Here is a 17,057-nt window from a genome sequence, read left to right as displayed (position 1 = left end):
AATATCAGGAGACATTTTTCACAACAAAACTTTTTGATCTATTTCCAAGTAGAGAATTCAGACAAATCAATGTGAAAAGTGCTGATGATGTTTTTGTAATTGAGTCACATGAATCCAATAATATCCTAAAGAAAGATGTGACTATTAAAGATCTTGATGATTTTATCATTGAATACTCTAATCTAATCCAAAACAGCCAAGCTGTAAAAAAAGTGTGCGGCCCTCAGAAAGGCTATGGTGAAAAAAGATGTGAAATCCAAGGTGGCGGCCAAGAAATGGCTGTGATGGTAGGTTAATGGTAAAAATTTTAATAATGACAATTCAGGTATATTTTGTGAAGTGGCACAAAAATTCACCTGAATTGTCGTTATTAAAATTTTTACCATTAACCTACCATCACAGCCATTTCTTGGCTGCCACCTTGGATTTCACATCTTTTTTCACCATAGTCTTTCTGAGGGCCGCACACTTTTTTTACAGCTTGGCTGTTTTGGATTAGATTTCATTTCTTTTTGTATTTGTATACCCCAAAGCCGGCCTATGGCCAGCTTTGGGACTTTTTAAACCTATGTTTTTGTTCTTTACTACAGGAAGAAGAAAAGATGAAGTAGATGTACTTTAAATATTTTATCAGTAAATGTACAATTATACATATAATACATATGTGACCGGATTTGCGAAAAGGGGCCTTCCACACATCCAATTTGTCAACTTTGACAATTGATAACTTCAGATTGGAAAGAGCTATTGCCTTGAAATTTGGGCAGTGGTGATTTCTTTGCAGCTGAGCTCTTTACAGAATGGTTTCTTTGTAGCTGAACTCTCTAAAAGGTAACTTCTTCTAACTGATCTTTCTACAGGGCAATTTGTTTCTAGCAGAATTTTCTACAGGGTGATTTCTTTGCAGCTGAACTCTCTACATAGTGGTTTCTTTGTAGCTGAACTCTCTACAATGTAATTTCTTCTAGATGATCTCTCTACAGGGAGATTTGTTTGTAGCTGAACCATCTACAAGGTAACTTCTTCTAGCTGATCTCTCTACAGGGTGATTTGTTTGTAGCTGACGATCTACAAGGTAACTTCTTCTAGCTGATCTCTCTACAGGGTGGTTTCTTTGTATGAACTCTCTAAAAGGTAACTTCTTCTAACTGATCTTTCTACAGGGCAATTTGTTTGTGGCTGCATTTTCTACAGGGTGATTTCTTTGCAGCTGAACTCTCTACATGCATGGTGGTTTCTTTGTAGCTGAACTCTCTACAAGGTAATTTCTTCTAGCTGATGTCTCTACAAGGTGGCTAGTTTGTAGCTGAACTCTCTACATGGTGGTTTCTTTGTAACTGAACTTTCTACAAGGTGACTTCTTCTAGCTGATCTTTCAATAGGGTGATTTGTTTGAAGCTGAACTCTCTACGAGGTAACTTCTTCTAGCTGATCTCTCTACAGGGAGATTTGTTTGTAGCTGAACTCTCTACATGATGGTTTCTTTGTAGCTGAACTCTCTACAAGGTAACTTCTTCTAGCTAATCTCTCTACAGGGAGATTTGTTTGTAGCTGAACTCTCTACATGATGGTTTCTTTGTAGCTGAACTCTCTGCAAGGTAACTTCTTCTATTGATCTCTCCACAGGGCGATTTTTTTGTAGCTGAACTCTCTACATGGTGATTTCTTTGTAGCTGAACTCTACAAGGTGATTTTTTCTAGCTGAACTATCCCTTTCCATAGTTGCATGAACTCCCTACAAGGTAACTTCTTCTAGCTGATCTCTTGAGTTCTCTTCAAGGTGACTGCTCTATTAGAGTATCTCGATCTCGCACTTGCTGCACCAAGTTGGATTTCGTGTTATAACTCCGTGGCTTTAAGTCTGATTCTTCTACACCATTGATGATCCTTTCTAAGATGATTACTCCATCTGTACAACGAGATGATTACTCCATCTGTACAACGATTTTCAAAGCATTACCCCAAGCGCTTTATCTGGTAGGCGTGGCGAGCAGTCGTTTTTTTATTAGCTAATCTCGATTGCGTAATTGTTACAGACTGTTGGTTTTTTCGTTGTATCTTCCTGTTTTTTAGCTCGATTTCTTTCAAACCACAAAAGGTTTTAGGTTCAATAGTTAACCTATTCACCCACCGATTTTCAGCTCCTTCCCATACGCGGTTTATCTTGTAGGCGTGACAACATATTGGTGTTATTTTTTGTGAATAATCGCTCATAACTCTTTGCCTGTTTATCGTATTCTAGCCAAAGTTGGTACCGAGATGCGTCTTTATATCCCCCTTCTGTGTGCCAATTTCAAGGTAATCGGATATGGCGTTCGAGTTTTATAGCAGTTTTTGTAAGTGTGCGACAAGAAAAAGAAAAATAAGAAGAAAAAAAAAAACCAAGAAACTGAGCCAATTTTTGAAGTCGCATATCTCGGGAACGCGTGAAGCGATTTCGCTCAAATTTGGAATGTGGAGTGCTGCAGTTGGAGGGCATGTCCACAGCAAAAATCGTCTTGTTTCATCAAGGAAGCACAGAGCTACGGAGGTGCGAAAATTGCGTTTTCTTTCTTCCTGTCAATATACTCACGGGTGTTACGCGCCGGCTTCTTGGGCCGCACGACACACTACCGTGTGTCTTGATCAAATTCTTACTCTTAATGCGCTATAGTAGCAAAACCACATGCTTTTATATTGGAAAGTACTGACTTGTCTGATAAGCTGGAAGCATGCAGTATATAATATTGTGTAATTGTTTAATGTTTCCCAATTTATGGCATGAAGTGTTGTCCCTATTCCCCTTTAGAAATTATTCATCTACACTGTTAAAAATAAGGAGTAACTGTTACTCCCCTAGGGGAGTTCCCAGTGTAGGGAGGATTTAACACCCCTATTTTTTTGTGGAGAGTAACTAACACCCCACAAAGGAGTAACAGGAACCCTTTGAAAAATCTATTGTAGGGAGTTCTAGTTACTCTAGGAGAGTTCACATAAGCATGTGAGGCGTTTCCTTTACTCCATGAAATTCTGCAAATAACTCCGTATAAAATTTCAAATGATGTTAAAGACATACAGCAAAACTGTAACAAAATATTTACAATATCCAGCTTTATAATATTGGAAAGTCACTGAAAAAAAGAGACCAGTAGCAAGGCTTCATCATCAGCAAACGATGCTTCACTGCCACTTCACTGGAGTTACTTCCTGCCACATGACATGTTATCAGCTGTAGTAAATATAGCAGTATACTAAAGAAATATTCAACAATCATATACTTGTTACCTTTATGGCTGAAGGTACGTCACACACAGTTGCCAACAAAGTTGTAAAAACAATTCTTCCAGACCAGCAGCATTGGTAGTGTAAACTAAAAAGGTAAACAGTTGCTATCATGCAAAACAGCACTTTTTTGCTACCTGGAGTTCATCATTTTGTTTGTCTGTTTGTTCACTGATTTCTTGTGGTACCTGTAATATATGTTTACAAATTGATGCACAGTCACTGTATGTTAACACACTTACTGGATGTTGTAAAAATTCTATGTTCTCAGTGACATTGAGACATCCATGCTAAAAAAGTAAATATGTGCTTACGTAACTATAAACATTATCTCCTTACAGGTCAAGAATAACTCGGAAAGTTGATGAAGTTGAAGACACACAATGTACATTGTATCAAAGATTCTTGTTAACTGCAGACGATACATCTTACTAGTTAATTCCAGTGAATCTGCATGTAATTATGTAAAAAGACAATGGTACAGGCTACTGACCTTACCAGGCAATATCATTGTGTCTGGCTGCTAACGTCAACTGAAGGCAGACGGACATGATATGTAAGCCATGTTTAAGCTAGGTGGCTTTCCTCTCCTCCCTCAAGTCTTCAACTTCTTACACACTGACTACTAGTAGCTAGCGGTGAGCTTGGATGGGCTGAATAGTGAATACTGTACGTACCAGTCAGTGCGGATACGACTGAGTCCACCGAATTTTATTCTCTTTCCCTGAGTCTTGAACTATTTCTGCCGTATCACAATAAGGCGCCTAAACCCTCACGAGCAGTGGTGACTTCTGTTGGAGCCAGTTTAATAAACCAGTGTGTCACACGAGACGACTCCGATATGAGCTCAAACGTACCTAAAGAAACAACTGATGGACGAGATAGACTCTAGTGAACTTCCAGTAATTATTCACGAACAAGCAAATCACCTTTCAAGTACTACAATTCCTCAGAGAAGCAAACCGCTTTCAACTACTCAACACGGCTCTGTTGTTAAAGAAGCCGTTTCTATGGTAATACTCTTCACTCTAAGTAATGCGCTTGTAATAGAAATGGTATTTGTGACTGGGCCTGCGATAATAGGGCATGTGGGCACAGACTACACCCTGTCACACAACGGATCATATCTCAGTGATGAAGTAGAATATCTGCATTCTATAACTTGCATTATAAGGCCAATTAAATGCATAAAAGATGCTGAAAATTTCATGGCCATACCTTAATGGTATCAAATGTTATGAGCCATGAAAGCTTGAAAAATTAGGCAAATTTTATGTGCCCACATGCCCTATTTTCGCAGGCCTGGTCACATTTAATAATTATACATACGTATTTCAAAATGTTCTTGAGTAACAATTCATCCTCCTGTTTTCGTACTGTCTGTTTCCTTCACTATGTCTTGGTTAGCCTGTAAAATAAAACATGAGTAAATGGCTGCCATTGAAAAGGAAGCCTAAATAATTACTTTCCTTTTTTACATTGAGTGGCTAGAATTGAACTGGTTAGTTAATGGAGAAAATAACATAGTGAGACAGCTATAACCTGCATGTGGCTCATTCATATGTGGCCTCAGCCATACTGGCTCACTGAGTTCACCTTAGCTACTAGCTAGCTGGTAATGGGAACTCTTCAGTTTGGTGCCTTCACTTACTTGGAGTTCTCTTTACCCTTAGTGGGTTACTGTTACTCTCCTAGTAATCCAAACTCCCCTTTCAGAGTAAAATATTTCACTCCCCTAGTTACTGTTACTCCCCTGTTTTAACAGTGTAGTCTGTGTACTTTGTATTAATCCATAAATGGATTTGTAATGTACAAGAAACTGATTAAATTGCAATGTGTATACAGAGTCTCTTTTTATGTTATGTATTCAGAAGTTTTTTAATCTGTATGTTTTATGAATATAGGAAATGCAACCATCTCAAGGCAGTGATGATGAATTAAGCAAATTTTTGAATCATATTGATGATCAAACAAAAATTAATTTCCAACATATTAAAAATTTTGTTACAGGATCTGCAGCTGCAGGAAAATCATGTTTTCGTCATTTGCTTTTGCAAAATAAGTTTAATAAAAGTATTCAAGTTCAAAAAACAAAACATGCTTATATTAGTAGTGCCAGTTTGTTAGAAACAAAAGAAAGTGGTGATATAGAATGGTTTACAATAAATGTACAAGAACTAATAGATCATTGTAAGTCCTTATTAGAGGATCATCTTGCTAAAAAAGTAGTTCAGTCTCAAGTCTCGGATGATCCACCTCCTTCTAGTGAGGAGAAGGAGAGTGTTGTGGACAGCTCAACTACACAACCATTATCTATTTCATCATCTGTATCATTGCCATCATTACCATCATTGTCAGAGTCACAAGTAAAAGAAAAAATTATACAAAGTAAAAGTCTGCCTAAAAAATTAAAAATAGGTAACAGAATGAAACTGATCACAATAGTAGACACTGGTGGTCAGCCAGGCTACATCCATTTACTACCTGTTCTTAATTGTCCTACTAGTGGTGTTGTGAAATGTCCTACTATTAACTTTGTTGTTCATGATATGACCAAAAGTCTTAGTGAACCAGTTCTGGTATGATACAAGAAGGAAGGTCAAGATGAAGTCAAGCCATATGAACTACCAGACACAAACAAAGAGTTAATAAAGCAACTAATGTTGATCACTACTGATTTATTGCACTCCTAAAGTGGGTCAAAGTCATTCATCGGTTTTGTCGGCACTTGTAAAGATCTGTTGGAAAATTTTGTCAAAACAACCACTGATCTCAATCAACAATTGACTCCAATCATAAAAGATCATAATTGTGAGAGGATAACTATACCAGGCCCTAATAATTTTGGTTACTTGTTTCCACAACTTCTGGAACTAAAAATGAAGGTGATGTGGTCAAAAATATTCGTCAGAAAATACAAAAAATAATGGGAGGTGATTCATACCCTTTACCCCTTGTGTGGATGATTTTGGAACTTGAAGTAAAGGAGTATTGTAGGCTTAAAAATCTAACTTACATCTCTTGGGCTCAATATTGTGATATTGCTAAAAGCAAGGTAGCAATTTTAGATGAAAAAAGTATTCAATTATCCCTACAATACTTCCACTAACTCGGAATATTTTCAAATTTTGCCGAGCTTCCAGGTTGTGTGATTGTAGATCATCAATGGTTTTATGACCAGCTGAGTATAATAGTGCATATCACTCCCTGACAACAATAAAACATTAAGCATTTTTCAAAGTCAAGGGATCATACCTGCGGATGAACTTAGTGTTAATATGGAGGGTGATCTAAAACTGTGTGATTTAGTCAAGCTATTATGTAACATGAAAGTTATAGCTAAATTTAAAAGAGAAGGTGAAGAGTTTTGCTACCTACTGTGTGTTCTTCCTTACTGGCAACCTCATGAAGACAAATACAGATTTCTCTTATTTGAACCACTTCTTATCAGATTTTCATCTGATTACCTTCCAAGAGGCTTTTTCTGTTGTCTGGTTGTACATTTAATTCAAGCCCTTCCTGAACATTGGGTGTTGCTACATAAAGAATCAAAACAGCATTGCAGAAATGTGATAAATTTCTTATACAAGGGTGAATTTTGTGTAAGACTGCGTGATAAAACATGTCACTTGGAAGTTCAAATAAGACATCACAAGTATTACCAGTTGGAGTCTATGCATCCAGTATTTACTTCACTTTACCAAAGCATGGATAGTGTGTGCAAAAATTGGCAATTTGACTCCAAAAACTTCAATATGGTTTTATTTGCAGTAACACACAGGGTGACAATGATCACATGATGGTTGTACCCTCCATAAAGAATCCAGAGTCATGTAGTCTAGATGGTGTGAAGAAGGTTTTGTGTGATCAATACCAACTACAAACTGAAATTGGAAAACTCCACAGAATGTGGTTCAATTGCACTGGTCAGTAGCACTATACTTAATGTATTGTGACATACTGTTCAATTTTATACATACCTACAATTACCCACCTTCTGCATGTGTATATGTGACCGGATTTGAGATAATCTGGCTTCCACACACGCAAAATCAAACTCACATTTTAACTACAAATAGATTGTTGGCCTAATACTACTATCATATTACACTCTATCTTTTCTTCAGAACAGGTTTCTGTAGCAGCTTATATCAGACCCTGTGAAAGCCACGAGTGGAGTTTTGGTGCCATTTTGTGGCCATGGAATTGTTGGTATCTGTTGTGTAGTGAGCTGGGAAGAGTTCACCATTTGTGTTCTCCTTCATTTGGGAGTGATTTGAGTGGAAGGAGGGTCAATGTAGTGCCCAAATTTCCATTCATCTTCCTCCATTTTATACTCCTGTATTAAGCCTACCTACCTCCACCCTCTGCCCCTATTACTACCACCTGTGATATTATTACCCTCATTAAAAAAAGATGTCCAAAATGGCATAGTTTGGGTATCAGAAACTTCTACCACCACACAGTGATAGCTAATAAATAGATGAATGATTGGTGTAAATTTTGTTTGCACATCTTTAGGCACTGTGAAGTTTCTACACACAGTGATTGCCTAAAATCGCCATATCTACTAAAAAAGCTTTGTGCGTCAAAGCCAGGTTTGCGAATTCAGTCACATATGTATATGTAGTAAGTACAAGTGATGTACTGTAAGTATGTAGAGTACGAGTAACTAATACACCAATGACAATACTATGATGTGCAGTACACCTTACATGTTAAAGTAACACTGAGAGAAGACTAATGTATGTATCTGCAATTGTTTGTCATGAAGTGTAGCTGAGAGGTCGTGTAATTAACCTATAACCTATTACATACTTTTAGAGTCAGCATTATCACCAAAACCATCAAAGATACCTCGATTAGATGAAACTGTAGGAGTTGGTGCACTCTCCAAGAATTGTAAGTAGCAAAAACAATATTATTTGTGCACATGCTATATAGAACATTGACCATGACTTATGCAGTGGAACCTCTCATAGCCAGTCACCTTCAGGCCAAATTTTTCGTGGCCTTAATAAATAGGTAGGTGGCTATTTTAGACAGGTGGATTATATATAAATTTCTCTTTTTTGAAGGGGTAATCTTTAGATTTAGCTGCTAATACCCCTAACTTGAGTACAACATGACACGGTTTGAAATGAGTAGCAGTGTGAATTGATCAAGCCATTCAGCAATTATAATCAGGACACACAATAGTGTGTCGTGCGGCCAACGAAAGCCAATGCATTTAGGCGTGCAACAGACAAGTGTAGTTTTAAGAAAACGTGTTTTCACGCATTCACATCTCTGTAATGGCTTTGCAACATCTGTCTGGGTGCTACATTTTCCAGGAAACTTCAAGCCTGCAGCCATCCAAATAACACTCGAACACTTACAGGAGCAGTCAGGATGTTTTCTTCTTGTCAATTCCATGTATATGTATCCATAGGAACTCTAGAGAGTGACTTTTCATCTCAAAGTGCCCCATGGGAACCAAATGGACAAGAGTTTATTTATTAAGGCTTTACAGCACACCTTAGATAATGCTCTCAGTGCTTTCAAATCACAAAAGTTTTTTGCTATGTACACTATAGTCAACCTACCTGCATACCGAATTTTAACTTATTTCTGTCATTAGTTTACTCTGGAGGCATGACAAAAATTGCTCTTGTAATTTTTGAAAATTGCTTTAATATTGTGCCACTTCTATCAGTCTATTAGATAAAATAATGTGCTATAATATGCTCTTTATACAATCTGAATCTGAAAATACTAAATTTGAGCTAAATCGATCCAGCTGCCTTTGATATATGCTCCTTCAACATTCATCTTATTTTTTCATTTTCCCTCGTTTTTGCTGTTGTTGTTTTCATTTTCTTCTGCATTGTTTTTCTGCTTGCAACCACTTACAAAACTTTACCATAACTAGTGCAAGCTTTATTTGGATTCCAGGTCCAGTCATGGATTTTGTCTCCTTTCTCCACCTTTTCAAACATACTTTATGTAACAACTTTAAACAGGCTGTAGGACCAGGAGTCCTACAGATCTTCAGCAAATAAATAGGTAAGTATAAAGTAAATACCAAACATGTGAATCAAGCGCAATCAAGATAATCCAATAGAACAGTCACCAAGAAGTAAAAAGAAAATGTGGACAAAATATCAGAAAAAAATATTGTTGAGATTTCAAGCCATGGACCTCCACATCTAGACACTTAAACCCTTTACCACTCTGGCACTGTTGTCAGTTGTTCATTTTACTTAATTTCTACCTTATAAGCTTCCAGAAGTTCTAGTGTACTCCACCAGAATATAATTTTATCAATCTAGCTATCCATGGAAACTCTAGAACAATCTATGTGCACAGTATTAGAAATTCTTTGAAAAAATGTGCACTCTATTAGAGTACTACAAAAATAATCAAATAAGATAGACCATACACCAAACATATACAACAGTCACACCATCAAGATACTCTAATAGAGCACTCAGCCTCAGTGCGATTTGTTGTCATGTATACTGGCTAGGCTGCTTATATAAACTAGTTGAATTTTCTAGTACATGTCAGGTAACTACAGTATCAAGGTACAAATCTTTAGTAATGTAACAGAAATCTGTTTAGTTATAGTGTGAATACCAATCTCACATACATGTACCAAGTGTGTTTCAAGATCTCTTATAGAGCAGTCATATACATGCACGTGCAGCAACTAATATGAAGTAAAATTAGTGCAAATTGTCTCTTAAAATCTATTTCTTCTGTTTACCTGTAGGAAAATAAAAAGATAGACAGAAGCCAAGAAATGATATCTAATCGAAAACAGCCAAGCTTTGAAAAAGGGTGCAGCCTTCACAAAATAGGCTAGTATGAACAGGATGTGATATTAAAGGGTGGCAGCCAAGGATTATATTCTATATTATCAAGTTAAAAATATTACTATTCTTCTGTTCACCACACAATAACTATAACAAGGGGATGTCACCCCAATAGGCATTTCACTGTCAGGGCCGCCAAGAAAATCCAAGAAAATTTAGGGGGCCAGGGGCAAATCAAGAATGTGGGGGCCCTACAGTTAATGTGGCTTTACCTTGTTCTTGCTATATTGTCATACATTACTTGCTCACATAACTATGACTATGGTGGGAAAACAGCGTGATTGTTCTCCATCATGTAAAATCATCCTTGTTCATTGACCTTTTGCTTTGACCACAGTGGCAGATCACAGTACACAGTGGCAGATCACAGTACACACTGCTTGAAATTTCTTTGTTTACTAGAGTGGTATATCCCCAGTATATGGAACAGTTAATTGTTTGTTATTTTAGTAGTTTTTCAGTAAACCTGCATTCACTGTTGTTTTACTGAGAGTTTAAAACTTAGTAAAACAATTATGTTCCATATACTAAAAGTTACTGACATTTTACTATGGGTACAACTACAGTAAAGCAGCTTAACATATTAGTAAACTAAGAATCTTCAAGCAGTGACAGTGACTATTGGAGTGACACATCCTTACTGTGACATACCACAAGGTATGCCATGCTGCTGGTAGGCTTCCAATTGGCAAAGGATGCACCTACTGCCTAAATATGGTGGCTATAACATAATACAGTCATACAGTTTAGTCTTCATGTTGTCGGTAGCTAGTACTAAGTACCTAAACAAACAAAAAGGCTTATTGTGCATTGTGCTCTGGTTTTAGTTCATTGTTAGTCATACATACAATAATTTTGGGAATAATCTGTGGTAAATAAAATCGGGATAATTATGAAATAAAAGGATGATCTTCAGGAATAATTAATTAGAATTTGTGTATTTTTCTTGCTGTATCACAGAAAATTTCATGAAGGCACATCATTAAACATTGCTGTAAAATCAGATCAGTAATAACGTAGTCACTTACCCTAATAAAATAGTTACCCAAATGTTGTGTGACTGCTTTATTAGAGTGTTTCAATCTTTACAGATTTTGTCCTGGAATAATTTTGGGAATACCATATACAACAAAAGTTTGGTGTGACTTGAGTTTGGTGAATACATGCCAAACAGAATGGTGGATAAAGTTTTGTGAATTTACCTTTCAGCCAATACTATAGTGAACAATATAAACTAGCCAATTGGCAAATATAGTTTTGGCGAACATTTTTCAATTTATTCACATTAAACATTCTTTATTTACAGTAATAGATAAATATAAAAAGAATTTCCAGAGAGAATTTTTGAACCAGTTAAAGTACCACAGCAAGTGCAATACAGAACATATAGCATGAAGGTATGGTCTTAACATAGTGTAAGACAAAGCTGAGTGCTATATTTGCATGGCTCAAGACCACACCAGAGTGCTATATTTTCCGTAGTGCATGAGCATACATGGTGCTTTAACCAGATGAATTTATGAACAAGAGTTGCAATCAAGAAGTATTATTTATCACAACCAAGAATGCCACAATGGTAGTGAGAAAACTTGTGCCTACTCACTCGTGATTAGCAGAATGTTAATTTGTAGTAATCATAATGCTTAATTATCACATGATCAGATTCAGAATTCACTTACCATAGTAATCAATGGGAAAGAAGAATGACTGAGGAAGACTAGCTATTCCATATACTCACTAGAACATTTTAGTAGCATTTGACTTCATTTTACAGAACTGTTACTATCAAGTTGTTGTCACACTATGATGCACACAGAATAGCATCATATTCAATTTTGATTTCCAAACTTAACAGCAAGCTGTAAATATTAAAAATTATGACAATGTTGTGATGAATTTCTATGTTTCCTTGAAATTCTTTCTAAACTTCATAGGAAACATTATCTTTTTGTGCAGTAAGCTATGTACTAAAGTGTCATCTATTATTCAGTGGCCACCACCTTAAACACCAAATGATTGTATAGAAATTACATGCCAGATAATGAGCCTTGTTATAAAGCTATTGACATAAAGCTTTTATACTATGTACTATGAAGACTATATACAACAGTGGACATATTAAGGATGAAGAATCCTAGCTTGTTTTTTTTCTGTGTTGTCCCCAGAGCAGACATATTACTCTGTATGCATGTATGCATACCTAGTGTGAACTAGGGAAGCAAATGCTCAACTGTCCTTTTCTCATTTAGCACGCGCAATGTTGGAGTTGTTGTGGAACTTTAGGTTTCATCCATGAGACTTGAACAACCCTAGCTCCTGGTGCTGCCCCGGGAGGATCTGCTAGCATGAGATTATCTGAGTGGTGCACAGGCATTTTTTACTGGGCAGCAATATGTCTGTTTCACATGGCTTTGGGGATTTGATGTACATATTGAACCAATTGGTGCTAAGATTGCTGAATATGGAAGGACTATCCTAAAAGCTTTTTGAATGTATTATACATGTATAATGTGTATAGTTAACACACCCCTAATGTGAATAATATTAGAATGTATGTGTTATCATAAAACTGAAAATGTTCCGCAAACAAAATTTGCAAAACTTTTTACAAAATGTTTCAAATCACACAATTCACAAAAATGAGTGCATGCAATTTTCTGGGTTAATACTTATGGCATGGAAGATAGTATCTCAGCACATAAGTCCTTGTTCTTATGCATATCTATAGGCTTAGAGAGTAGCAATGCTCATCCAGTCAAAAGGAATTTCAATCCATCTGGTGTTGATACTAATACTGGTGAGAACAACATGTAGCAGTTTTAGTGTATTGATGTAAGAATTTTGTATTTATCTAACCTGTAGAACCTGAAATGAGGCATTTAAATCGCTTTGTTGTTCCAAAGATTCAAACATACTGGAGAGATGTTGCTTTTGCTCTATGCTATAAAGTTCCCACAGTTAATAACATAGAGGTAAAACATAAAGAAGATCCATAGAAATGCTGTAAACAAATCTTTGAGGATTGGATAACAACAGAACATGGCGATAATGCTGGTCCTAAGACATGGTCAACTTTGTTATGTGCACTTGGGGAAGTTGAAGAACTTACTGCAGCTAGAGAAGAAATTTTGAAGGATCTAGCTATAAATATCACAACTTTATAGCTATTATAAGTACACACACACATACTAAATCCAAACAACTATATTTGCAGCTGAACTCTCTACATGATGGTTTCTTTGTAGCAGAACTCTCTACAAGGTAACTGTCTCTACAAGGTCACTAGTTTGTAGCTGAACTCTCTATATGCTGGTTTTTTTGTAACTGAACTCTCTACAAGGTGACTTCTTCTAGCTGATCTTTCTTCAGGGTGATTTGCTTGTAGCTGAACTCTCTACAAGGAAACTTCTTCTAGCTGATCTCTCTACAGGGAGATTTGTTTGTAGCTGAACTCTCTATATGCTGGTTTCTTTGTAACTGAACTCTCTACAAGGTGACTTCTTCTAGCTGATCTTTCTAGAGGGTGATTTGTTTGTAGCTGAACTCTCTACAAGGAAACTTCTTTTAGCTGGTCTCTCTACAGGGAGACTTGTTTGTAGCTGAACTCTCTACAGGTGATTTGTTTGCAGCTGAACTCTCTACATGATGCTTTCTTTGTAGCTGAACTCTCTACAAGGTGACTTCTTCTAGCTGATCTTTCTACAGGAAGATTTGTTTGTAGCTGAACTCTCTACAGGTGATTTGTTTGCAGCGGAACTCTCTACATGATGGTTTCTTTGTAGCAGAACTCTCTACAAGGTAACTGTCTCTACAAGGTCACTAGTTTGTAGCTGAACTCTCTATATGCTGGTTTCTTTGTAACTGAACTCTCTACAAGGTGACTTCTTCTAGCTGATCTTTCTACAGGGTGATTTGCTTGTAGCTGAACTCTCTACAAGGAAACTTCTTCTAGCTGATCTCTCTACAGGGAGGTTTGTTTGTAGCTGAACTCTCTATATGCTGGTTTCTTTGTAACTGAACTCTCTACAAGATGACTTCTTCTAGCTGATCTTTCTAGATGGTGATTTGTTTGTAGCTGAACTCTCTACAAGGAAACTTCTTCTAGCTGATCTCTCTACAGGGAGATTTGTTTGTAGCTGAACTCTCTACAGGTGATTTGTTTGCAGCTGAACTCTCTACATGATGCTTTCTTTGTAGCTGAACTCTCTACAAGGTGACTTCTTCTAGCTGATCTTTCTACAGGAAGATTTGCTTGTAGCTGAACTCTCTACAGGTGATTTGTTTGCAGCTGAACTCTCTACATGATGGTTTCTTTGTAGCAGAACTCTCTACAAGGTAACTGATGTCTCTACAAGGTCACTAGTTTGTAGCTGAACTCTCTATATGCTGGTTTCTTTGTAACTGAACTCTTTACAAGGTGACTTCTTCTAGCTGATCTTTCTACAGGGTGATTTGTTTGTAGCTGAACTCTCTACAAGGAAACTTCTTCTAGCTGACCTCTCTACAGGGAGATTTGTTTGTAGCTGAACTCTCTTCAGATGATTTGTTTGCAGCTGAACTCTCTACATGACGGTTTCTTTGTAGCTGAACTCTCTACAAGGTAACTCCTTCTAGCTGATCTCTCTACAGGGAGATTTGTTTGTAGCTTAACTCTCTACAGGTGATTTGTTTGCAGCTGAACTCTCTACATGATGGTTTCAGCAGAACTCTCCACAAGATAACTTCTTCTAGCTGATCTTTCTAGAGGATGATTTGTTTGTAGCTGAACTCTCTACAAGGAAACTTCTTCTAGTTGATCTCTCTACAGGGAGATTTGTTTGTAGCTTAACTCTCTACAGGTGATTTGTTTGCAGCTGAACTCTCTACATGATGGTTTCAGCAGAGCTCTCCACAAGGTAACTTCTTCTAGCTGATCTTTCTAGAGGATGATTTGTTTGTAGCTGAACTCTCTACAAGGAAACTTCTTCTAGCTAATCTCTATACAGGGAGATTTGTTTGCAGCTGAACTCTCTACATAATGGTTTCTTTGTAGCTGAACTCTCTACAAGGCGATTTCTTTTAGCTGATGTCTCTACAAGGTCACTAGTTTGTAGCTGAACTCTCTACATGATGGTTTCTTTGTAACTGAACTCTCTACAAGGTGACTCCTTCTAGCTGATCTTTCTACAGGGTGATTTGTTTGTAGCTGAACTCTCTACCAGATAATTTCTTCTAGCTGATCTCTCTACAGGGAGATTTGTTTGTAGCTGAACTCTCTACAGGTGATTTGTTTGCAGCTGAACTCTCTACATGATGGTTTCTTTGTAGCTGAACTCTCTACAAGGTAATTTCTTCTAGCTGATCTCTCTACAGGGAGATTTGTTTGTAACTGAACTCTCTATAAGGTAACTTCTATTAGCTGATGTCTCTACAAGGTCACTAATTTGTAGCTGAACTCTCAACATGATGGTTTCCTCTCTACAAGGTGACTTCTTCTAGCTGATCTCTCTACAGGTGATTTGTTTGCAGCTGATTTCTCTACATGATGGTTTCTTTGTAGCTGAACTCTCTACAAGGTAATTTCTTCTATTGATCTCTCTACAGGGCGATTTGTTTGTAGTTGAACTCTCTACATGGTAGTTTCTTTGTAGCTGAACACTACAAGGTGATTTCTTCTAGCTAAACTATCTCTTTACATAGTTGCATGAACTCCCTACAAGGTAACTTCTTCTAGCTGATCTCTCTACAGGGTGAATTGTTTGTAGCTGATCTCTCTACAGGGTGAATTGTTTGTAGCTGATTTCTATACAGGTTACCTGTTTCTAGCTGATCTCTTGAATTCTCTTCAGGGTGACTGCTCTATTAGGATGACTGCTCTATTAGAGTATCTCGATCTCGCACTTGCTGCACCAAGTTGGATTTCGTGTTATAACTCCGTGGCTTTAAGTCTGATTCTTCTACACCATTGAAGAGCCTTTCTAAGATGATTACTCCATCTATACAGCGATTTTCAAAGCATTAACCCAAGCGGTTTATCTGGTAGGCGTGGCAAGTAATCGTTTTTTATTAGCTCATCTCGATTGCGTAATTGTTACACACTGTTGGTTTTTTCGTTGTATCTTCCTGGTTTTTAGCTCGATTTCTTTCAAACTACAAAAGGTTTGAGGTTCAATAGTTAACCTATTCACCCACCGATTTTCAGCTTCTTCCCATACGCGGTTTACCCTGTAGGCGTGACAACATATTGGTGTTATTTTTCGTGAATAATCGATCATAACTCTTTTCCTGTTTATCGGATTCTAGCCAAAGTTGGTACAGCGATGCGCCTTTATATCCCCCTTCTGTGTGCCAAATTTCAAGGCAATCGGATATGGCGTTCGCGTTTTATAGCAGTTTTTGTAAGTGTGCGAAAAGAGGAAGAAAAATAAAAAGAAAAAAAAAACTAAGAAACTAAGCCAATTTTTGAAGTCGCATATCTCGGGAACGCTTGAAGCGATTTCGCTCAAATTTGGAATGTAGAGTGCTGAAGGTGGAGGGAGTATCCACAGCACAAATCGTCATGTTTCATCAAGGCAATACAGAGCTACGGAGGTGTGAAAATTGCGTTTTCTTTCTTCCTGTCAATATGCTCACGGGTGTTGCGCGCCGGCTTCTTGGGCCGCACGACACACTACCGTGTGTCTTGATATACGTATATATATATATATAGCAGTCTATTAAATGTGATATTATTCTGCTTCCATGTTGTAGCCTCATCATCAGATTTTTATGAAGATGCTCAAGATGTATGGTTTTCATCCAAACAGACAAAAGCAATTGCTTACATTCGTATTAATGATGATCATGTTGTTGAAAATAACAAGGCTTTTAAACTGGAAATATTGATATCACAAGAGAAATATAATAGCGGTGTAAAGTATGGTGGACAAACTGTGGCAACATTTTATATAAAAGATGGTG

At 37.2% G+C, this 17,057-nt stretch overlaps 2 long non-coding RNA genes across 4 annotated transcripts in view; both read right to left on the bottom strand.

The window, feature by feature from the left end:
* Window positions 1–17,057, bottom strand: part of LOC136253982 (uncharacterized) — an 81,475-nt gene that overhangs the window by 25,079 nt on the left and 39,339 nt on the right. The window lies entirely within an intron of this gene.
* Window positions 3,026–4,113, bottom strand: LOC136254290 (uncharacterized). 3 transcript variants are annotated; one of them, XR_010700420.1, is made up of 6 exons: window positions 3,760–4,113; window positions 3,601–3,711; window positions 3,504–3,551; window positions 3,399–3,449; window positions 3,265–3,349; window positions 3,026–3,208 (listed from the first exon to the last, which is right to left on the bottom strand). It is a non-coding gene; the product is annotated as an uncharacterized lncRNA (long non-coding RNA). The 3 variants fall into 3 exon arrangements; XR_010700419.1 differs by having other exon boundaries at window positions 3,504–3,711; XR_010700418.1 differs by having other exon boundaries at window positions 3,399–3,711.

Source organism: Dysidea avara, chromosome 4 (assembly GCF_963678975.1).
Source record: "Dysidea avara chromosome 4, odDysAvar1.4, whole genome shotgun sequence".
NCBI classification, from domain to species: Eukaryota; Metazoa; Porifera; class Demospongiae; order Dictyoceratida; family Dysideidae; genus Dysidea; species Dysidea avara.
The sequence above is the reverse complement of the archived record's forward strand: the minus strand, read 5'-3'. Positions and strand labels throughout refer to the sequence as shown.